This window comes from Palaemon carinicauda, chromosome 3 (assembly GCF_036898095.1).
Source record: "Palaemon carinicauda isolate YSFRI2023 chromosome 3, ASM3689809v2, whole genome shotgun sequence".
Lineage (NCBI taxonomy): Eukaryota > Metazoa > Arthropoda > Malacostraca > Decapoda > Palaemonidae > Palaemon > Palaemon carinicauda.
This window is the reverse complement of record NC_090727.1, coordinates 128137253-128161038: the sequence shown is the minus strand read 5'-3', so window position 1 is coordinate 128161038 and position 23786 is coordinate 128137253. Positions and strand designations below refer to the sequence as shown.

The following is a 23786-nucleotide window of genomic DNA, read 5'->3' as shown; positions in this document are numbered from 1 at the left end:
TCCTGGACCATATGTTCCAGTCGAGGGACATGGCGTCCACTGCCTCCGCTAGGGGATCTTCGTACGGGGACACGTAGAGAGGTAACTTCTTGTTGTCTTTCGTCGCAAAGAGGTCTATCTGCAGTTCTGGGACTTGATTCAAGATGAAGGAGAATGATCCTGCGTCTAGGGACCATTCTGACTCTTATCGGTGTGACCCTGGATAGAGCGTCCGCCATCACATTGCGGACTTCTTGAAGGTGAACTGCTGACAAGTGCCATCTCTTCTTCTCCGCTAGCCGTAAGATGGCCAACATCACTTGGTTGATTTGAGGTGACCTCGATCCTTGTCGATTCAGGCATCTCGCTATCACCTCGCTGTCTAGTACCAATCGTATGTGGATCGAGCGACTAGGGGAGACTTTCTTCAATGTAAGAAGTACTGCCATGGCTTCCAGAAAATTTATGTGAAATTTCTTGAATAGGTTGGACCAGGTTCCTTGGGCCTTCTTCTGATGAGAATGACCTCCCCATCCCTCCTTTGAGGCATCTGTATGAATAGTCATAGAGGGGGAAGGTGGCTGGAGAAGCACCGATTTCTTCAGTTGTTTGACGTTGGACCATGGCTTGAGAAGCGTTCGCAGACGAGTCGGTACTGGTCTTATGAGATCTCTTCGCGCGTTTGATGCATATCTTCTCCAAACTCCGGTTGCATCCTTTAGCTGTGCTCTTAGCACTGGGTCAGTTACTGAGGCAAACTGGAGAGAGCCCAGCACTCTCTCCTGTTCTCGTCTTGATATCCTTTTGGAATCCAGAAGTCTCTTGACAGAACCTGCTATTTCCTTCCTCTTCTTTACAGGGATGGAAAGTTGGTGTGACAGTAAGTCCCAGTGGATTCCCAGCCACTGAAACTTTTGAGATGGAGAAAGCCGAGACTTTTTTCCGTTGATCTTGAAGCCTAGATGTTCCAGGAACTGGATCACCTGTTGGGAAGCTTGCATGCACTCTGTCTTGGATGCTGCCCACACCAGCCAGTCGTCCAGGTAGGCCACTACTTGGATTCCCTTTAGGCGTAATTGCTTGAGAGCTGCGTTCGCCAGCTTCGTGAAGATCCTTGGGGCTATGTTTAGCCCGAATGGTATGGCTCTGAAGGCGTAGAGTCTTCGTTGTAGCTTGAATCCTAGGTAGGAGGAGAGTTGAAGATTGATTGTGATGTGCCAATAAGCGTCTGACAAGTCTATGGAGACGGTAAATGCCCGCTTGGGTAGTAAGGTCCTTATGTGTTGCAGTGTTAGCATCTTGAACTTGCAGTTCACTATGAACTTGTTGAGTGGCGACAAGTCCAGAATGACTCTGAGTTTTTTTGAGCCCTTCTTTGGAACATAAAACAGCCTTCCTTGGAACTTGATGGACTTTACCCTTCGCATTACTTTTTTCTCCAAGAGTTCTCGAATGTATTCTTCCAGAACGGGGGTGGAGTGTTGGAAGAATTGTGGGAACGGAGGTGGAGTGCTGTGCCAGCTCCACCCCAGTCCATTCTTGATTAGGCTGTGGGCCCAGGGATCGAAGGTCCAACGATCCCGAAAAAGATGAAGTCTCCCTCCTACCGGAAGCATTTCACTTCTGCTGCTGTTGACCTGAGGCCTTGCCTCCTTGATCGCGACCTCCCCTGAACCCCCTTCCCCTTGAGTGGCGTCTAGACGAACATCTGGCTGATCCTCTAGCTCTTGCTCGAAAGGTAGTAGACTGCCCTTCGAATGCTGGGTTAAATGCCGGAGACTGTGTTGTCATGGCTTGGGGTACCCACTGGTACGTGGTCGGGGTTTGTACCACCATCTGGGGCACTGCGGTCACAGGAAGTTGCTGCTGTTGCTGTCTGTACGGCTTGGCTGGCCGAGAGGGTAGCCTAGGCTTCTTAGTCTTCCTCTTTGGTTGGGGACCCTCATCCGGGGAAGACTTTCGTTTAAGAGATAGGCCCCACTTCTGCAGAAGGTTTCTATTTTCTGCGGCGGCCTTATCCACTACCTCTTTGACTGCTTCACTAGGGAAGAGGTCTTTACCCCAAATGCAGGAGGAGATTAGTTTCTTTGGCTCGAGCCTCACTGCAGCCGAGGCGAACGCGAACTCCCTACAAGCTCTCCTAGCTTTGACGAAGCTTTAAAGGTCATTCGTCACTGTGGCCAGATGTGTTTTGGCCACTACCATAAACATCTCTTGAGCCTTGGGGTCTCTAAAGTCGTTTGCAGAGACATTGAGGCGGCAAGTCTCTCTTTTGTCTCTTGCTCCCTACGTAAGAGAAAATCAGACAGCTTCGGGAGGTTTTCACCAAACTGACGTCCGGCAATATCGGCCTCCAACTTCCCGACTGAGAAGGTAAGATGGACGTCCTTCCAGTCTTTCTGGTCAATGGGTAGGGCCAAGGACAGGAGTTTACACTCCTCCAAGGAGGGACATGGTTTACCTGCCTCGACCGCTTTCAGAACAGCCGTAAACCCTTTTTCCATAAAGGGAAAGGCTCTAGTAGGAGAGGCCACAAAGGAAGGATGCTTCTTACCCAAAGCAGGTACCTTTGAGTTTGTGAAGCCCCTCTCCTTCAGCGAGCCTGATAGTAAAGCCTGAGCTTTAGCGTGGTCAAAAACTATGACCTCCTTCGGCTCCGTCTCTTCCTATGAAGCTGGCTCCTTCCTAAGACGGACATAGCAGTCCGGGTACGACTCCTTGCTGGGCCAGAATTCCACCTCCTCGTGGGGGACTGAGCCCAATCTCTCAGAGATGACGATCTTTCCCGTCGTCATAGGCATGTGCTCGGCATACTTCCAAGGATTGGCATCTGAGCACAAGGGAAGGTCCTTCACATTGAGCTGCTTCTGATCTGAGGCCCACGTGATGCTGCAAGTCTTCGCATAACCAACTTCATTGCAGCCGCCTTCTCATTATTTTCTATCTGCATCTGCTGGATCATTCCCATGATGGAAGAAAGAGTCCTTCTCAGATCCTCTGGGATAGCAGACGATGTTGAGGGAACAGGTTCAGGGGCCTGAACCAGAGTAGCCGACTCCTCGTCGAATTCTTCCTCTTCATTGTCCGGAGCCTGGGTCGGCTCCTCATCCTGGTCTTCTGCCAGGAGGTCTTTTTCAGTGTACTGGGACACCTCAGACATCCTATCGTCCCGTTGGATGTCTTGTAGGGCGTCCGAGACTTCAGAGTCCGCCGGAATCTGAACCAGAGGTATCTCCACTTGAGGCTGGGGAATCACTGCATCCGCTGATGCCTTGGGGAAAAGGTAAGCCCTCATCTTCTCGCTTGGAAGATAGGGGCCAGAAGTATTCTTCTGGAAGCCCCTCACCCAGGTTCGAAGCTTCTCCCTCCCTGCGTCCCTTGACTCCGCCAACTTAGGGGCGTCAAACGCCTCGGTAATCAGGTTTGTGCAAATTGTACATACCTGCGGGTCCCAATACCGGAGATCACCTTTGGAGACTGCGCATGCTGCGTGCCTCCTACACAAATCATGTCTGCAGAAGTTCTTGCTGCGGACGTTGCAGAATAAACTCCCACACTTCGGATGGTCTTCCTGTAAAGAGAAGAAATTCCACGAGTATTAAGTGAACAACGTATCACTGGATAACAAATGTTAAGTATATACAGCTTAAAGTAACTAAGCTAGAAAGGAAAGAAGGAAAGACACACCCTTGTATTTCATGCCCAGTCAATTGCTGTAACCTTCCAGATAATAAATTTTTTTATAGTTATTCTTATTCTAGAATAACCATCAAGGTATTTCCAAAGGAAAAAATAGGTGTAGCTCACACCAATATAAGTAATTTTAATATACTGAATAGTTAATAAAGAAGAACTCAATTTCTTCATCTGTACAGTTTCACAAAAGACTGTACAAGACAACACAAGAGTGTTGGAAAACTTAGTGTTATAATATCTTATATACTATAGTTTTCTCCATGCAGTATATTCTATACTGTAAAAATACTGGCTACTGTATATAATATAATGTGCCGGCCGGCACGTACCTTAAATTAGTTCCAAAGTATACTACCTTTAGACTATTGGGTGGAAGAGCGCTGGACACTGCCGGCAACTATAAATGATAGCACCCGGCTGCCAGCCGCTAATCGTAGCGGCCGGCAGATCTTATGGTGTGCTTCTGTTGCCGGCCGGCAATGGTATGCTACCAATGCCGCCCGGCAGTAGAAAAGAACCAGAGAACTTCCACCTGCCCAGCTGCCGGCCACTCAGGCCGGCAGTCGGGCTAGGGTACAAACACTAGAAGAGAAACAGAATGGATGTAAGGATATAAGACGGCACTGCCTTACAGCCCGGCATCCAGAGAGAGTGAACATAAGGAAGGGGAGAATGTAAATTCAGGCTTCCTTCTATCCCATGCCGCCTGGCTCTACAGACAGACATGGATGTGAGACCAAGGGAGGTCTGGGGAACACACTACAGAAGTTAGGCCTTTGCCGGCTGGCACGAACTTGCCGGCCGGCAAGGGACTGAGTCAGCTCCACATCTTAGCCTATACTAGGTACAGATGTAGAATGATGGCCAAGAGATGTAATGGCTAGGCCATCACTAAGGAAAGAGGGGGAAGGGGGAAGAGGGTCCTACAAACTCTGCTTTTGTAATAGATCACCCCGCAGCCAAGAAAGCTCATCCTAGCCTAGGGGGAATCATGGGAGGGAGACCGGCAATACTTGCCATCTCCTTCAGAACTAAAACAAGGTTTGGTGTTGCTATTCACATGGAAAGAAGAATCTTATCCTTCAAACCGAGAACAACAACACTGGACTAGTCTGCTAGATCACTAGAAGAAGGGATCATCTCGTACAGAAACCTTCAGAAGTGGTCTAGGGAGGCTAAGCCTCCTGTGTCTGCCCTAGGCTTAGCAAAGGAATCTCATTCTCAATGCTAGAAAGAAACTGACCCAGACTCAAAGACACTGATGTCCTGCCCCCTCCTGAAGCCAGATTCTCTGGAAACAGGAAAGAACAGAAACACCCTAGTACTGTATAGTTATATCTAAATATTTATTCAGATAAACCATTAGGGTTAAGCCCAAGGCTTAAACAGAGGGAAAAAGGGATTGCACTTATTCTCCGAGGAGAAAAGAGCAACCGGGGAGTGTGAGAAAGTATACTAGGGCTCCATAGGCACTAGCCTAGGTGCGAAGAGAATCGATTACCTAAATCTCCGAAACTCTCGTATACGTTCTTGGAATAAATAACAACAATATTTTATATGTATAAAACTGCCTAAAGCTTCAATAAATTTTAAAACATTGGAAATCTGAATATCATGCATGAAAGTACTAGAGCCAAACGTCTAGGCTACGAAGCCTAGCGTAGGCTAGGATCGGTAATTCATTCGCCGAAACAGAAATACTAATAGCATAATATAAAGAATTCCTATGTAAAGCTAAATAGCTAAAATTATTAAAGCATAAGGACCGGGAATGTCGCTCTGGCTAACTAAATGACTCTTGCATGGCGAGCGACGGCGTCCAGGACGCCTCCGGTAGGCAACAGCTCTTGTAACCAAAATATCGCTATCGAATTATTTTTAAGAACACCAAGAGCTCACATTTATACATAATAAAGATAATACTCAACTTTCCCGAGGCAGAAGAGGCTGGAGAAAGCATCATAAGGTTGAAATAATCCAAGATTTACGAGTAAACACGGAAAACGCTGAGTTGTTGAGCTACGCAAAAAGGAATGCAGATGGCGCCGTCGGCGGCGCTATGCTCGCACTTGAAGCGAGATAGGAGAGGTGCCTTGCTAGCGGCTCTCCTTTCATTCTCTTTTTTAGTTTTCTTGCCACTTGACCCCTTCGAAGTGTTAATTCTGTTCGGGGTGTAGATTGCTATGTGGCGTGTCAAGAATACGTCCTCTGATAATATGCGATATCCCTGGTTAAATTTAATTAGGGATATTCGCTCCAGGAGTTAGAATTCTGGATACCTTGAGGTAAATTCTCTGGGAATATCACCGTAGTCAAATATACCCAAGGAAGCTACCCTATAGGAACTTCCATCAGGACGACATGGCCTGAGACCAAAAATAAATTTTATACTGTACTCTATTGAGTGGCATGCGTGGCATTGAAACCTAGGAATTAACACTGGCAGGATGGGCTGTAAACACCTGGCAGGAGTCTCCAGTGGGCGTCAAGTCTACTCTTGAAGGCGTTCACCATTGGTGCTTGCACCACAGTGTCTGGGAGATCATTCCATGTGTTGACCACCCTCTGGGAGAAAGTTCCTCTGCGAACATCTAGCCTACAGTGCTTTTAGATGATTTTGAGACTATTACCTCTTGTTGCACTGTCTCTGCTGATTTCAAACTTTGGCCTATCTGAATCATAGATCTTGTGTATGTATTTGTAGAGATCGATCATATCACCACGACTTCTGCGATGCTCAAGAGTGGGCAGTCCCAGTATTTCCAGTCTCTCAGAGTATGGCTTATCCCTCAGTGAAGCAAACAGCTTGGTTGCTCTACGCTGAACATCCTCTTATTTCGCTACACAAGGTTTTGTGATGCGGCTGCCATACTGAGTGGCCATACTCCAGGATAGGGCGCCCAAGGCTTTTGTAGAGTTGTACGAAGAGATCATTGGTCAGGAAGTCAAAGGTACGTCGAATGATACCGACAACTCTATTGGCTTTTGCGGTTGCTTTAGCTACATGTTCTTTAGAGCTTAGCTTGTTGTCGATGTAGACGCCTAGATCTTTTTCATGTTCGTGCTCCTCCAGTGTTATTTCGCCAAGTGAGTTGTCATGCATGGTGTACTTTGCCTCAGATATTTTGCCCCCAAGCTTCAGGATGCTGCACTTCTGTGGGTAGAAACGGAGCAACCAAACCTGTGACCAGTGTTGCAAGCTGTCAAGGTCAGCCTGTAGGCTGTCTGTTGCTCCGGGGATGTCACTGCGGGTAAACAGCTTTGTATCATTTGCAAACAACTTCACATCACTTGTGCAGACATTGGGCAGGTCATTGATGTAGATGACAAATAGCATCGGACCTATCACGCTTCCTTGTGGTATCCCTCTCGTCACTGGTGCTGGTCATGATGTTGCTCCATTTACTGCTACACACTGCTGCCGATCTTTCAGAAAAGCCTGTATCCATTTGAGGACTTTGCCCTGGATCCCACACGACTCGATCTTTGACAAGAGGCGACGGTGTGGCACAGAGTCAAACGCCTTCATAAAGTCCATGTATAAAACGTCAACACTTCCTCCTGCATCGAGAGTTTCTGTCCAGGTATCCATAACATCCAGAAGTTAAGTTACACAGGATCTCCCTTGTACAAAGCCATGTTGTTTTCTGCTGATGAATTGATTTTCCTTCAAATGTCTGATGACTTCTTCTCTGATGAGTTTTTCCATCAGCTTAAGGAGTATGCATGTGAGGCTGACTGGTCTGTAATTGCTCGCTTGTAGGCGGCTTCCTTTCTTGAAAAGAGGTGAGACCGTCGCTCTTCTCCAGTCCTGTGATACTTGTCCCTCGTGCAAAGACTTGCGAAAGAGCAATGTTACTGGGTGAGCCAATATGTCTACACCCTTTGAGAGAACAAGAGGGCTGATGCCATCTGGTCCTGAAGCTTTGTTGGTCTTTAGAGTCAGGAGTAACTTCTGTACCTTTTCTTCGGAGATCTCAAAGTTTTGCAAAGGTGTGTTGTACTCAGCAGTTGGTGGGTCGGGTAGCGGGCCATCATCTTCTTGTGTGATAACGCTCTGAAAGAAGTCGTTCAGTATTTCTGCCTTTTCTATATCTGATGCTGTTTTGCTACCATCTTTCTTCTCTAGATCTCCTATTCCTGATTTTGTCGTCTTGCTTTTGAGATATGACCAAAAGGCTTTTGGATTACTTTTTGCTTCGGCTGCTACTTTAGCTTCTAAGCCTCTTTTTGCTTTTTTGCATTTCTTGCTAGCTCTGTTCCTTGCCTTAAGGTATGCTGTGTAGTCGTCCTCTTTTCTGGTTTACTGCCACCTTCTGAAGAGTCTGTGTTTCTTCCTTACTGATTCCAGTGTTTCTCTGTCCATCCATTTTTTCGCATGGGCTCTGCTTATGGATTTGGTTGGTGCTGAGTGTTGGATTGCCTGGTTGATTTTATCTTTAATCAGTGTCCACATGTCATCCACATTCCTGCCCTCCAGCTCACTGTCCCAGTCTGTTTCCTGTAGTTCACTTCTAAGTTTGTCAAAGTCTGCCTTTGGGAAGTTGAGTCTTTTTTTGCTGAGACGGAATTGCTTTGCGGTGATTTATTTTAATAATGAGCGTGTGGTGGTCCCTTTTCCCCATTCCTGGTGCCACTGTGATTTCTTCTATGAGGTCTTCACGGTTTGTAAAGACCAGGTCTAGCAGATGGGATTTCTCCCCCTCTCTATACCTTGTAGGCTTTTTCTGATGTTGTACAAGGAAGGCATCTTGAGTAGCTTTCAGAAATATTGACGCTGGTTGGTCTGGGCCAACTGTCCTGATTTCTCGCTTCTAGTCTATGCTGGGGAAGTTGAAATCACCAATCAGAAGTAGGTCTTGTGTAGTTGCCTCTGTAGCTTTACCCAATAGTGTATTTAGTTCCCTTGTATTTTCTTCGTTGCTACTTGGGCTTCTGTAGACAAGACCCACAAGGAGGGAAGTGTTGTTTGCCATGTTGCAGTCGACAAAAAGTGCCTCTTTGAAATTACTAGTGTCCACTCGATCACAAATGACTGGCTTCAAATCTTTCAAGACCAGCAAGCATATGCCTCGCCCATCTTGCATTCTAAGGTTAGTTTTTAGTGGTAATGAGAATGGAAAAACTAACTATTATTACAGTGACAGAGATTCTTGAGTTTTTAGGGATCCTTTGGCCCCTGAAGGTTGCTCATGAATGACAAAGGCAAAGGAAAGTGACAATGCCCTAGACATTGACCATAAATAGATATGATCAGCGTCCGTACACCCTCTCCACCCAAGCTAGGACCAGGGAGGGTCAGGCAATACCAGCGAGTTTGCAAAGGGTGTTGATGAGAGTGGAACGTGGTATCCCTGTGATGACTCTTGCATGAATTGTTGAGCATAGGGTCTGTTTTCTTGGCCTATGATGATCTGCTCCTCACTGGTGCACAGTTCTCGGCTGGTGCATTGTACTGAGCTAAGGCGGCAGCTCTTGGTGTATGAGCATTGGCACCCAACTTGATTCCTGCTGGGTTTTTTTAGCAGGGAATTGCGAGAACCAACCTTCCCTTAAAGTTTTGCAGATGGGTGGCAAATGACAGAGTTCTATCCAGTTTTACCCCTAGGTACAATGGAAACTGGGGATGCCCTAGCTCTTTGTCACACCAGAGGATTTTCAGTTTGTGATTGGCTTCTCTGTTTCTCAGGGGGAATGCACCGTGTCTTAAGGGGGTTTTGTTTTTAGAGATGACTTATCATAGTACTACCCTATCTGCTTTAGGGCGCTGATAGTCTTGTTTCAATTTCTTGTAAGGTTGTGGCCTTTAGGGCCAGACATAGATCGTCTGCATTGATTAATCTGTGGATGTTTGGTGGGGTGTTGATCATTAGTATACATATTGAACAGCCATTCTTTTGTGCTTACCATGAGACTTTGGGTTATATCCACTATAGTCTTTCTTTTCAATGTTTTGGATAGCTTCAGAAGTAGGCCGCTGTGATTCAGTGTTGTATGCAGGTGTTAGGTCTTTGAACACTGCTCCAGTGATTTGTCGCTGTTCAAATCCGTCCAATATATACTGGGTTAGGTTGAGAATCTGGGCAAAGTAAGAACATCCTGGTCTGAACCCAGCTTGTTCTGGGGTGAGGAGGTTGTCTACTGTGTTTGAAATTGGGTGATTTATTTTGGTTTTAATGTACTGTCCAAAAACTTGCAAGAATCTGTCCAAGCCTATACACTTCCGCCATTTTCAAAGAGCTTTAAATTATTTTGGTTAAAGGCTAAAATGGCTAGACTACTATTCAAGGAAGCTCTTGCCATCTTTATCTCCATGCTTAGAATTTTCCCACCAAAGTATTTTTCTGTTTTTTAATTTTTTTTATATACATTATTTCCTTGGTAGTTAAGCCCCACACTTCTTCCTTCTCTTTTTCCATTTTAATATCTCGCAGACTTTGTTGCCTTTCAAATTGGCCTTTTTTTTTTTGAAAGGCTGCACATCTCCCCAATACTGCATGTAGGCCAAGGGAACAAGATCCTAGCCATGAAGTGGTGATTGTTCCAAGGGTTTTTTTTTATTGTGTAGCTAGTTATTCTTTTCAGATATTAGTTGAATAACTGTTACTGGGCTCTATTTACTGATAAGTTATTTAGCTAGGCTATATGTACTTAGGTGTTTTAGGTAGAATTTGTTCTTAGTTGCTGTTATATGGCTAGGTTTGATGAGTTTGCTCTCGCTAAGCCCCCTTTCCCTGTAAATAATAAGTGAAAAGACAAAGGCAAATTGTTGATATAAGCAGTCACTAATACCTTGATAACCAAGCATTTTAGCCAGTCACGGTTTTGTCGTTAAGGTTTTGTCATTTAGTTTTGTAAGCTGCTGTTGAACAATATTCTCATCTTAAGTGTCATTACTTCAAACATATGTTTTATTATGCACATAGTTTAATTTGATTTAATTCAAAACAATGTTTTGATTGCGAAACTCTGGACTATAATGCAGTTTAGCTTAAGGGATAGTTTTTGTACTGTATATATGCCGGTACTATAAACTGAATCTGTTTTTGGGTGAGATAGCCATGTTGTCCTGATGGAAGTTCCTTAAAGTAGCTTCCTAAGGGATATATGTACTACAGTGATATTCCCAGAGAATTTTACCTTTAGGTATCCAGAATTCTAACTCCTGGCGTGAATATCGTTAAATTTTCTCTCAAGGATATCGCATAATATCAGAGGACGTATTCTTGACACGCCTCATAGCAATATGCACCCCTAATAGCGTTTACGCTTCGAGGAGGTGTGGCAAAATAAAAGGGAGCCGTATCAAGGCTACCCCGTTCTCGTACTATTATTGAGCATGATAACAGCGCCATTCCCATGATGGCGGACATTCCTTGTAGCATTGACCATGGTGTTACAGAAACAGTACCACTGGGGGGATACTGTGAAGATCTTTTTTTTTTTTTTAGAAGAGTTGGGTGGGTCCATCAGGACGACATGGCTATCTCGCCCAAAAATAGATTTTTCCCTTCGCTCAAAATCCGTTTTTTGGGCTCAAGCCATGTCGTCCTGATGGAAGCATACCAGAGCATTAGTGTATCTGTGGATTTTCATCAGTGCCTTAACCTTATAGCAACCTTTTCTATGGTCATGGGGACCAATTGAGACAAGTGACGTCACCGTTATTCGTCATCATCACTAATCATAAACAATGTTAGTGCTTCCTGCCTCCTACAGGGAAGAGTCATCTAGACAGTAGAAAAGGGGTCTTGAGGTTAACATATATTGTATGACCAAACATAAGTATACTGTACACTGAATATACAAATAGTCTCATAGTTGTATATTTGCTGAATTAACATCAGTGTCACTTATATCTATATTTGTGAGCATACAATTATATGAGGAATACTTACTTTTGTAAGTTGAAGAACTCTGGCATGTATACATACAATTGTCTGGCGAAAGCGGACGCACTACATTCTAATAGACATTTATTCCTAATTAATGACTAAAAGGGATGGTTAGTAAAACTAATGTAGTAGGACAATGGGATTATACCTGTAACGAGTACAGAGACTATATTTCTTTCTTAAACGGAAGAAATGATGAGTGCCACTCTCAGACTGAAGAAAATTTATAAAACAATTTCTCTTCATAATTCCTGTACTGGTTACTTCAATCTGCACTGTGTACTACATACACTGGCACTAGTGCTATCTGTATAATTCCACACCTGGGATTTTGAACAAAGCTAGTGTCACCATGGTAACACTTAATCAAGAGAGGTCACACCTAAGAAGGGTGACTGCTTCTCCCTTTAATTGACAGTCCCAGTCAATTAGCTGTTCATCGTAGAATTAGACGGCAGGTTAAGTATTCTACCCGACGTCACCACATACTGCTCTCGATCATGGACTTGCTTAGCGTAGTGTTTGTAGAACACTCTGGATGATTCTCACCCAGTACATGTGCGAGGACATATGAGGTCCCAAGCTATCAACTGTTTACCACAGTAATTAGGGGGCAGGTTTTAATACACTACCTGCCTCCACAACGAAGTGTTTCAGTTCATGCACTTGTTTTGCATAGTGTTTGTAAAACACTCTGGATGATTTCCATCCAGTGTATGAACGAAGACGCTCAAAGTCCATATACTGAAAGAAATTCAGTGATGAGGCAATCTTTCTCGGATCATGACCTGCGGGAGTACTGTCCGGATCCGCTCTACGAATAAAGTAGGTGAGCTTCGCCCTTAGTTGTTTCAGGGATAAATTTGATCCAGAAGTTTCTCCTTTAAAGAGCTGTCCTCCCCTGAAGTCTGAACTTCTACGAAGATAGACCTTAAGACACTCTACAGGACATGGAGACATCTTCCTTCAGAGGGCAGATTCTCCAGGGACCCCATCTCTTAGTGGGCGTCTTCCTTCAGAGGGCAGATTCTCCAGGGACCCCATCTCTTAGTGGGCATCTTCCTTCAGAGGGCAGATTCTCCAGGGACCCCATCTCTTAGTGGGCATCTTCCTTCAGAGGGCAGATTCTCCAGGGACCCCATCTCTTGGTGGGTAGCTCGTTTTTAGCGAGAAAGGATGGATCAGGAAAGAGATTCAGTTCTCCCACTTCCATGAACTGAATGTGACCCTCATCTCTGGATAGGGCCACTATTTCACTAACTCTAGCCCCAGAGGCTATAGCAAATAGAAAAATAACCTTTTGGGTTAGATCCTTAAGAGAACAATCTTCATTGTTCACAGATGAGGCATAATGTAGGACCTTGTCCAAAGACCAAGAGATGGGCTTTGGTGGTACTGCGGGACTAAGCCTAGCACATGCCTTCGGAATCTTATTAAAGATTTCATCCGCCAGATCCACTTGAAAAGCATATAGGAGAGGCCTAGTCAAGGCTGACTTGCACGTATTTATCGTATTGGCCGCCAGACCTTGGCTTGAAGGTGGACAAAGGAGGACAGACAGAAGTTCATTGAAATTTCTTTCGGTCCTTTTGCTTTCACAAACGCAACCCACTTTTTCCAGGAAGACTCATATTGTCTTCTAGTTGACTTAGCCTTGTATTCTTCTAAGAATTCTATATTGCCTTTTGAGATCCCAAATCTTTTTCTAACCGCTAGAGTAAGAAAATCATGAAATGAAGGGTTTGGGTTCTCTGTGATAAAACGAAGGCAATTAATTTCTGAACCTTCGGAAATAAACCTAGGATCAGAGCTAGGACCAGCCTCATCTTCAAGTTCTTCACATTGTCTATCAGCCCCACTAGAGGATCCTCGTATGGGGCTACATATCGAGGTAGTTTCTTGAAGACGCTCGTGACGAAGAGGTCGAATAGCAGTTCCGGGACTTGTTCCCAACTGGGAGGGAATAGGTCTGCGTCCATGGACCATTCCAACTCTATCTATCGGCTTGGACCAAAATAGAGCATCCACTGTCACCTTGTGGATCAGTTGTAAATGAACTGCTGGCAGGTGCCATCCCTTTAAGAAAGGGATGGGTAACTTCACCTAGACTGAATGAGACGTTCAATTGTGACGTCTTCTTATCGCTTCGGTGTCCCAGATCAGTCGTAGGAAGTCAGATCTGTATGGAGGGGGCTTCTCCACTCATGATAGGACCAGCAGAGTCTTAGGACTTCCGTGCTTTAATTTTTGTTAGAGAAGCGATTAAAGAGGGACCGATATCAGTCTTTTTTTAACTCTTCAAGCGTTTGATGCGTATTTTCTCCAGGCTCTTAACGCATCTTTCCGCTGTGCTCTTTGCACTAGGTCTGTCACTATTGCGAGCTGGGGAAAGTTTAGCGCTTGTCCCTGTTGGCGTCTTGGAAATATGACTGATTACCTGAGTCTCTTGACAGACCTCGCGAGCTCCTTTTATATTCCCAAGGGAAAGGAGAGTTGATGTGACTGTGGGCTTCAATGGTTTTTCAGCCATTGAAACCCTTGAGCTGGAGAAAGTCGAAACTTCTAGAAGCTTATCTTGCATCCGTGATGTTCCGGGAACCGGGTCATTTCCTTGAATGCACATTGGCCAGCCACTTCGGGTGCTGCCCACCCCAGCCTCTCGTTCAGGTATATAAATGCCTGAACCATTTCTAGGCTTGACTTTGACGTGACTAAGTTTGCCAATCCTATGAAGATACTTAGGACTGTGAGTCCGACACGTATCTTTCCTAGGATGAATGTTGCTATCTTTAACTTTAATTCTAGATAGGAGGAAGGTGGGTGGTTGACTGGAAGGTTCCGCAAGACACCTTTCAGGTCTGACAAGACTACAAACACCCCTACTTGAGACAAGGTCCATATGTTCGTAAGGATTAACATTCAGAACTCGCTGTTTTCTATGAACTTGTTGAGTGGCGACAAGTTCAGAATGACTAGGAGATTTCACGAGTCCTTCTCGTGAACACAAAACAGCCTTCCCTGGAACTCGATGGGCTATAGTTTTCTTACCACCTGTATGCTCTATAGCTCTCGGGTATACTCCTCCAGGAGGATTTTGAATTGTAGGAGAAGGTAAGGAAATGATGGTGGGGACATTTCTGTTTCCCATCAAGGGCTCATCTTGAATAGGCTTTGGACCGAAGGATCGAAGGTCCTGCGATCCTGAAGGAATGTTCCTCCTAGCAGAAGCGTCTTCATGCTTCGAATACTCAGTAGGCTTAGACTTTCGACCATCTGCCTGTGGCATCGTGGTCACAGGAATAGTGGGATGTTGTTGAGGAGCCCGGATATTTCCAGCATTTTCGATCTTTTTAGGTTGGGGACCCACAACCATGGAAGATTTTCTCTTAGAAAGGATGCCCCATTTTTGGAGAAGACTTGTTCTCTCCATGGTGGCGTTCTTAACTACAGTACTTTCTTAATTACCTCGTGTGGGAAGAGGTCTTTACCCCAGATGTTGGAAGATATTAGCTTCCTTGTTTCGTGTTTCACTGTTGCAGCAGCGAACACAAACAATCTACATGCTCTCGTAGCCTTCATAAAGTCGTAAAGGTCCTTAACTAAGGTAGCCATATGCATTTTGGCTATGACCATGAGCATGTCTTGGGTATTTTCGTAGGTTGAACACAACTCTAAATAGTTTTGTAGAGAAAGGGAGGTCACAAGTCTCTCCTTTGTCTCTTGTTCATTATGCAAGAACAACTCACATAATTTAGGGAGACATACATTAAATTGTCGACTTGCGACATCCGCATCTAATTTTCCTACTGAAAAAGTCAAATGGACTTCTTTCCAATCCTTTTCCTGTCTGGGAAATGCTGGTGACAGAGGCTTGCACTCTTCGAGTGTGGGACATGGCTTACCCGCCTCCACCGCTTTGGCAACAGATATAAATGCCTTCCCCGTAAAGGGGAATGAGAGTGAAGGAGGAGCAAGAAAGGAAGGATGTCTGTTATTCAGTAAGAATACCTTCGACTCTGAATAACCCGCCTTTTTCAGACTACCTGAGAGGATAGTCTGTGCCTTATCATGGTCGAGAATCATGACCTCCTTTGGTTCTGTTCCTTTCCTTGAATTTGGTTCGTACTTCAGTCGAACCCAACAATTAGGGAAAGCATCAAAGCTTGGCCAAAATTGAATTTTGTCCAAAGCAACAGCACCCATTTTCTCTTGAGATGTAGAGATTGCCATTTAAAATCGGCATCTGCTCTGCAAACCTCCAGGGATTGGTTTTGGAGCATGTTGGTAGGTCTTGATCCATGGGTCGTGTAACTAACCCCTGGGAAGCGACAAGATAAGCTTTGCGAGGCTCTATCTTGCGTTTTTCTTCCTGCTTTTCGTTTTGTTTACGAAAACCCTCTATCTGATTCTTCAGTTGGATACATAATTGTACCATTTTATCCAATAGAGGAGTAGAAGACGAAGATGTCGACATCGATGGCTCTAAAGCTGGCATAGGCGGAGGAAATTCCGACACGACATTTTTCTCTTCTACCTTGGGGCACTTCTTGCCCTCAATCCCAAAGGTTTTCTGGCCGTCTGGGGATGTAGTTGGATCCTGAGGCACTACTATTTCCCTGCTTGCTTTCGGAAATAGTAGCTTACGCATCCTATCAGTAGGTAGGAAGGGTCCCGGAGAGATTTTTTGGAAGCCTCTCACCCAGTTGCGTAACTTGTATTGAGCTGTATCCCTAGTCTCCGTAGACTTGGGATTTTCAAAACCTTCAGACATTAATGTCCGACATATATTGCAAACCTGTGGGTTCCAATAATGTAGGGATCCGGAAATAATATTGCAGGGGGCATGAAACCTGCAAGTATTATGACCATAAAAATACTTACTCTTGGCCTTGCAGAGGACTGCAGCACAAGGTATCTGGTGTTCCTCCTGTAAAGAAAGGAAAACCAAATGAGTATACAAAGGATTATCTCCCTGATAATCAACATGCAAAGGTCATCTACAACAGAATAGCTTAGGATAGTAAGCTATAAAGGGATAGTAGGAGATACATACTTGTGTACCCCTGCAAGCAAATGCAGTTACCTCTCCTCAGTATTAACTACATGGGGGTTCATGTATTGAGTAACTCCCAGTAGAAGGGCTCTTACCCCTAGGGGTAGAGAAGTACCAATTCACTGTCCCAAAATAATCTTAATACCGTGGGGTCAGGATGACTGATTCTCAATCAGAATATTGAAGAAAACTATTCATTCAATATATGAGCGGTACCAGCGGAATGCTCGTACAAGGGTACCCAAGGTATGTTAGAAATTACTACTGTATAATGGTACTGTAGTTTTCTATTTGCAGTAAGTCTATACTGCAATTTACTGGCTACTGTACATCATGTATTGTAGTCTAGTCATTATGCTGCCTTCATAGTAGCATATGACAGTACGGTCCATCTAGCATGAAGCCAGTTGGACTAGGAAAATCAAAGACGTATATTTGTATATCCCACTCAGCCTATTTGCTGTAGCCTTCCTTACAATATTAAAATAGTGTTTCCTGATCAGGGAGACTCGAGGATAGAGGCTCTACCCTTTAAGGGTTAGGAGTGTATCACTTCTGCCTTGAAGTTATTTAATATTGTAGGGTAATCCGAATACTGATTTCTAATCAGGATATTGAAGAAATCATATTCATTCAATATGGGACTGGGTTCAGCAAATGCCTGTGTTGGATATCCAAGATATATTGGAAATAACTACTAGTATAAAATATATAGTAGTTTTCTATCTGCAGTATATTCTATACTGTAGATATACTGGCTACTTGTATAACATATACTGTAGTTCAGCCGCATGTTGCCGGCATAACTAGGTCTTGCCGGCATATCTAGTATGCTAGCTAGAGAGAGAGATAGCATAGAGGAAAGGCTACTCCTTTACTGTGTATGTATACAGTACAGTAGGTCCTCGGGTTTCGCCGTTACGAACGCGCCCCATAAAAATATAAAGATATTAAGCGTCGTTCCGTCTTACACCGTTAGCGTCGTAAGCGACGTAAACAATTGCGAACTAGTTTCTAGCGCGCGGTGGATGAATACGCTTTGCGGTGGTTGTGGGCGAGGAAGACGGCGTCGCTCAGTTCCACTCATACGCCATTTTTGGTTGTGATTGCCTGTTCTTTCTCTCATGTGTTTGATCGTTTTTTTTTAACTTTTTGCCCTTCATTATGGCTCCAAAGCGCAAGGCAGATTCTTCTGATGGTAGTGCATCGAAGAAAAGGAAGGCCATCACCATGGAAGTGAAATTAGACATTATTAAGCGGTCTAAAAACGGTGAAACGCCAACGAACATTGGCCGATCGCTTGGCCTTAGCCGTTCGACCGTGGCTACTATCCTTAAAGATAAGGAGCGCATTGTTGAACACGTAAAAGGATCTGCTCCAATGAAAGCAACAGTGATAACGAAACAGCGTAGTGGTTTAATTATCGAAATGGAAAGGTTATTAGTGCTTTGGTTGGAAGATCAAAATCAACGGCGTATTCCAGTGAGCTTAATGGTTATTCAAGAGAAGGCTAAAAGGTTGTTTGAAGCGTTGAAAAAAGAAAGGGGGGGAGAAAGTGAAAGTGAAGAGTTTTCGGCTAGTAGGGGTTGGTTTATGCGATTTAAGGCTCGGGCCAATTACCATAATCTTAAAGTGCAAGGTGAAGCTGCTAGTGGGGATGAGAAAGCAGCAAGTGAATTTCCTAAAGCGTTGGCTGAGATAATTAGGGAGGGGGGTTATTCTGCTTATCAGGTGTTCAATGCGGATGAGACAGGTTTATTCTGGAAGCGCATGCCTAACCGCACGTACATAGCAAAGGAGGAGAAGTCAGCACCCGGTCATAAAGCAGGCAAGGCTTTCACAAGGCAGGGCTTGTCAAAAGGTTTTGCCGAGATACAACAAGCATTGGCAACTTTCGAGGCTCAAGATCCCAACATGGACAGGTTCACCAGGGTTTCCAGAGGTGTCATGGACTTACTGCAGTGTTATAAGGAGATTTTGGATGAGAAGAGGATCCTCTCTGTCCAGTCTAAGCTGGAGCGGTATTTTAAGAAAGTAGAGAGAACTGCACCCTCTACATCAGCTGCCTCTACTACTCCAGATTTGCCTGCAACAGAGCCTCTACCATCAACCTCAGCTGCCTCTATTGCTACAGAGCCTCTGCCATCAACCTCAGCTGCCTCTGCTTCTCCAGCTTCTCCACCACCTCTTGTAGGCTCTTCACCTCCAGACTCGCCTGCCCCAGCTTCTCCAGCATCTTCTGTCTCACTTCCAGAGAATCCTGATTCACCTGCCCCAGTTTCTCCAGCATCTTCTGCACCTTCCTCTCCACAATAAACCAGTCTCTCCGTCCCTTGCAACATCCCTTCCAGTGTGCAAGCCAACCATAGGAATAAGGTAAGGAATTGTTCTCTTTTTTTTTTATTGATATTTACTTTAATTCATGTGGTAAGGAATTGTTTTCTTTTTTTTTATTGATATTTACTTTAATTCATGTGGTAAGGAATTGTTTTCTTTTTTTATTGATATTTACTTTAATTCATGTGGTAAGGAATTGTTTTCTTTTTTTTATTGATATTTACTTTAATTCATGTGGTAAGGAATTGTTTTCTTTTTTTATTGATATTTACTTTAATTCATGTGGTAAGGAATTGTTTTCTTTTTTTTTTATTGATATTTACTTTAATTCATGTGGTAAGGAATTGTTTTCTTTTTTTATTGATATTTACTTTAATTCATGTGGTAAGGAATTGTTTTCTTTTTTTATTGATATTTACTTTAATTCATGTGGTAAGGAATTGTTTTCTCTTTTTCTAATATTGTTTTTATGTCATTTGATACATTTTATTATAGTACAGTATACAGTAATACTTTACAGTACAGTACAGTACGTATATTTATGGTGTTCCGACTTACACGGAAATTCGGGTTACACCGCGTCTTAAGAACGGATCAGCGTCGTAACCCGAGGACCCCCTGTAATTAAGGATGTAAAAGTCTCATTTTACTGCCGTTCTTCCGAATAGAAGGTTCCATTGGAAGGGGAGAATGTGCCATTCAAGCTTCCATCCAGCTATAGTACTATTGCCGGTAAGGTGCCGCCAATACACTGCTGGCAGGCTAGCCTCTGGCAGTATCAGTACAGTCGGCGTGCTGCCATCTAAGTCAGCACTTATCTGTACTGGTCTGGCCGGCGGTAATCCGGCAACAGAACTCCTGAATAAGTCCAAGGGAGAACTGAGGAACCTTGGGGATAGCAAGGGACTTCCCACTCTCAGCCATCATGGCCGCCGCCAGCTGTCGGCAGCCCACAGTCATCGACTAATGGTAGGGACCATAGCTGCCGACAGATGATGTGCTTGCCGGCAGTATGCATTGCCGTCAGCCAATGTCAGGGCTAGAGAGGGAGTCTGGCCGGCTCCGGCAACCTACCAGCAATGGTAAGGTTGCAAGATGCCGGCCCAAGAAAGACAATGGCTGGGCCATCAAAAGTGGACAGAGGGGTAGGGAACTGGGTCCTGTATAGTGTGTGAAAGGAACTGGCAAAATTGTCAGTCCCACCACCTGTCAAAAGAAACTGTTTCAGTATCGGCAGAATCCTAGGTGATAGTCTCAGTTCATCCTAGAGATTGCCAACACAGTTAAGGGGATGGTGGCATTGCCGCCTCCTCTCAACACGGGAGAAACAGAGTTCCAGTGTCACGTCATCCTAGGCAAAAGAAGATCACTCTTCAGCCTAGAGGTCTGCGGCGCAGGACTAGTCTTATAGTCGCAAGGAGAAGATGGTATCCTACCACTACTTCAAGTGCGGCTAGGGAGGGCTAACCTCCATTGCTGGCAGCCTGGTCGGCAGGGGAATGATGGTATTCTACAACCCATTAGCCCTGCCTGCAGGTCGCCGACATAAGACTAAATACTCTGAGATTCTGACTAAATCCCAAAACCTGCTGGTATACCACAACCAGCGGTTTAAGGGAAGAGGCAAGAAAAACCCTAGGTTAGTCATGTCTGAATAAAATTCAAGGCACGGCTATTAGGGTTGTAGCCTGAAGCTACACTCAGAGGGAAAGAGATTACCCTTAAATCTCCGAAGAGACGTGTAATGTTTCATATATTTCTATGAGGTAGTAGGTTGGCCAAGGCACCAGCCGCCCGTTGAAATACTACCGCCAGAGAGTTATGGGGTCCTTTGACTGGCCAGACAGTACTACGTTGGATCCTTCTCTTTGGTTACGGTTCTTTCTCTTTGCCTACACATACGCCGAATAGTCTGGCCTATTCTTAACAGATTCTCCTCTGTCCTCACACACCTGACAACACTGAGGTTACTAAACAATTCTTCTTCGCTCAAGGGGTTAACTACTGCACTGTATTTGTTCTGTGGCTACTTTCCTCTTAGTAAGGGTAGAAGAGACTCTTTAGCTATGGTAAGCAGCTCTTCTAGGAGAAGGACACTCCAAAATCAAACCATTGTTCTCTAGTCTTGGGTAGTGCCATAGCCTCTGTACCATGGTCTTCCACTGTCTTGGGTTAGAGTTCTCTTGCTTGAGGGTACAATCAAGTTTTCATAGTTTATATAGGAAATATTTATTTTAATGTTACTCTTCTTAAAATATTTTATTTTTCCTTCTTTCCTTTCCTTACTGGGCTATTTTCCCTGTTGGGGCCCCTGGGCTTATAGCATTTTGCTTTTCCAGCTAGGGTTGTAGCTTAGCAAATAATAATAATAATAATAATAATAATAGGAGGTATCAGTCTCTGCTGAATTGAAAACAATACACGAGGGTAACCAGGGGATGTCTGAACGTATAGTAAAACGCCTAGGTTAGAATACCTAGGCTACACGAGATCTCGGTTACATAAATCACCGAAACTCTAACTATACGATCGACAGAGAAAGGAAAATTATGCACATTATCAAATCTTTACGAGAAAAATTGCCTAAATAGCTAAATAATTAAAATAATTAAATAAAGCCATTTAAACTGGAAGTCGTTCTGCTATCTAAATAACACATGCCTAACGAACGACGGCGCCTCAAGTAACTGGCCTAGCTCTTAAGCACAATAAATTACTCTAATTACATTGTAAAACAGGAGCTAAATTATACTCGTAGTAAAGACCCGATAATCAACTTTCCAGAAGCGGAAGAAGATGGAGAAAGCATAATTATAATCCTTTAAAGCAATCGAAAAGTTAGATCAGCAGGGAATACCACCGAGCGAAATCGCTACAAAATAAGGAATGGCCGCCATCGTGGCAATGGTGCTGTTATCATACTCAATAGTAGTACGAGAACGGGGTAGCCTTGATACGGCTCCCTTTTATTTTGCCACACCTCCTCGAAGCGTAAACGCTATTAGGGGTGCAGATTGCTATGAGGCGTGTCAAGAATACGTCCTCTGATATCATGCGATATCCTTGAGAGAAAATTTAAGGATATTCGCGCCAGGAGTTAGAATTCAGGATACCTAAAGGTAAAATTCTCTGGGAATATCACTGTAGTACATATATCCCTTAGGAAGCTACTTTAAGGAACTTCCATCAGGACGACAGGGCTTGAGCCAAAAAGTAGAATTAGCGATAGTTTTTGTACTGTATATATACTATAATAGAATTAGCATTTGACTAGTAGGTATATTTGAAATTTTATAGACTAAGGCTGCCCATATGTGAAAATATAAAATATAATTTAGCACCTATTTATTACCTATTAAATTTAAACAGCAATAATATTACGGATTCATGACACTGGAAAAGCTGGTGGGCAGTAATATAAAAACTCTCCAGAAAGATGATTTCTTTCCAACTTAGTCAAGTTATTTATGGAAATACAGTATTAATGCTTCACATCAGCCCAAAATAATTTTGAAAATAAAAAGCTCACTTTTTAAAACCACTGCAGTGGTAACCTTTTGTAACAATTTAGAATTTTCTTACATTTTGTAATTAGTGTTAGGTAAACACTAGGAGGAAAATATATATGTAGGCAAACTAAAAGTAAAATTTCATCATTTATTTGTAATTTTTGCTAATTTACAATACTTCAAATTATACTATGAGAGCATAATTCCTAAATAAATTAGTATTGACTAGTTACTGTAACATATTTATGTAACCACTTACCAATTTAACATTTATGTAAGCACTTACCAATTTAACATTTGACATTAATCAAAGAAAATAATTTATAAATTTCCTAAACATCCAAATTATATGATTAATATTTTTATCAGGGTTTTCATATGCAACTAATTTTCATTTATCTTTACAGGTCAGATTTCATGTTGGACAAACTGTAGGACTACACATGCATCTATAGTAACATCAACAAACTGGAAATCATCTGCATACAAGAGCAAAATTAAAATACATTATGAATGGAGGTTGGCATAGTCATTATTTGTAGGTCATATAAGAGCTCTGTTAATTTTTGCAAATGATGGCAGGTCAAACTGTGCTTCTACATCCGTGGTTTCATACCATCATTCTGAGAAGATTATCTGCAAAAAAGATGAAGCAGTTTTAGCATAAGTTCTGAATAACAGAGGAAGCTGTCCAACAAAATCAAATATATGCAGTATCATTGTATTGGTTCTTCTGCAGCCATATACATATAGAATATTAAAACCTGAAACTACTAGCAACCAAACCACCATATGGTTATTATCTGCACACATCAATTCCCACTATCGTCAAACTGAGGAACTTGACTACTCGATTGACTGCATGCATTCAAGATTTAGAACTTTTAAAGTCAAACTGAAGGATGTCAAATGAACCAATGGGATTCAACCAAGGGAGCCTATGACTTTAGAATGGGAAATGTTACATGAAATTTATCATGTCTGCATGAACTTGCATCACATGCAGCATAGCTGAGCCTTTCTTGTGGTAAAATTAACAATAAACAGAGAATTGCCAACTGCAAATGCAAGATAAAGAAACTCCAATTGCTATATTAACATCATTCAGGATGAATCTTGCCTACAACATTGAAAGGTGACTGCATGAAAATCATTTTAGTTCTGTGGCAGTTTAGTCGACCTGTGGAGTATGGCTACAATCAAAGATTAATTTGGCAAGAAAACCACAAGATGACTGCATCAAAATCCAATACATCAAGGTCTTCCATCATGTCTAGTTCTTTGGCAATGAATCAAAACATAAAATATCTAGTTCTA

The 23786-nt window shown here is 43.4% G+C and overlaps 1 long non-coding RNA gene across 1 annotated transcript in view; it reads left to right on the top strand.

Moving 5' to 3' along the window:
- The window catches only part of LOC137638488 (uncharacterized), a 32142-nt gene extending 8951 nt beyond the window's left edge, over positions 1 to 23191 (top strand). The window contains exon 2 of the long non-coding RNA XR_011044141.1: positions 22877 to 23191. This is a non-coding gene — a long non-coding RNA (uncharacterized lncRNA). The remainder of the gene's footprint in view (positions 1 to 22876) is intronic.
- The last annotated feature ends 595 nt before the right edge of the window (positions 23192 to 23786 follow it).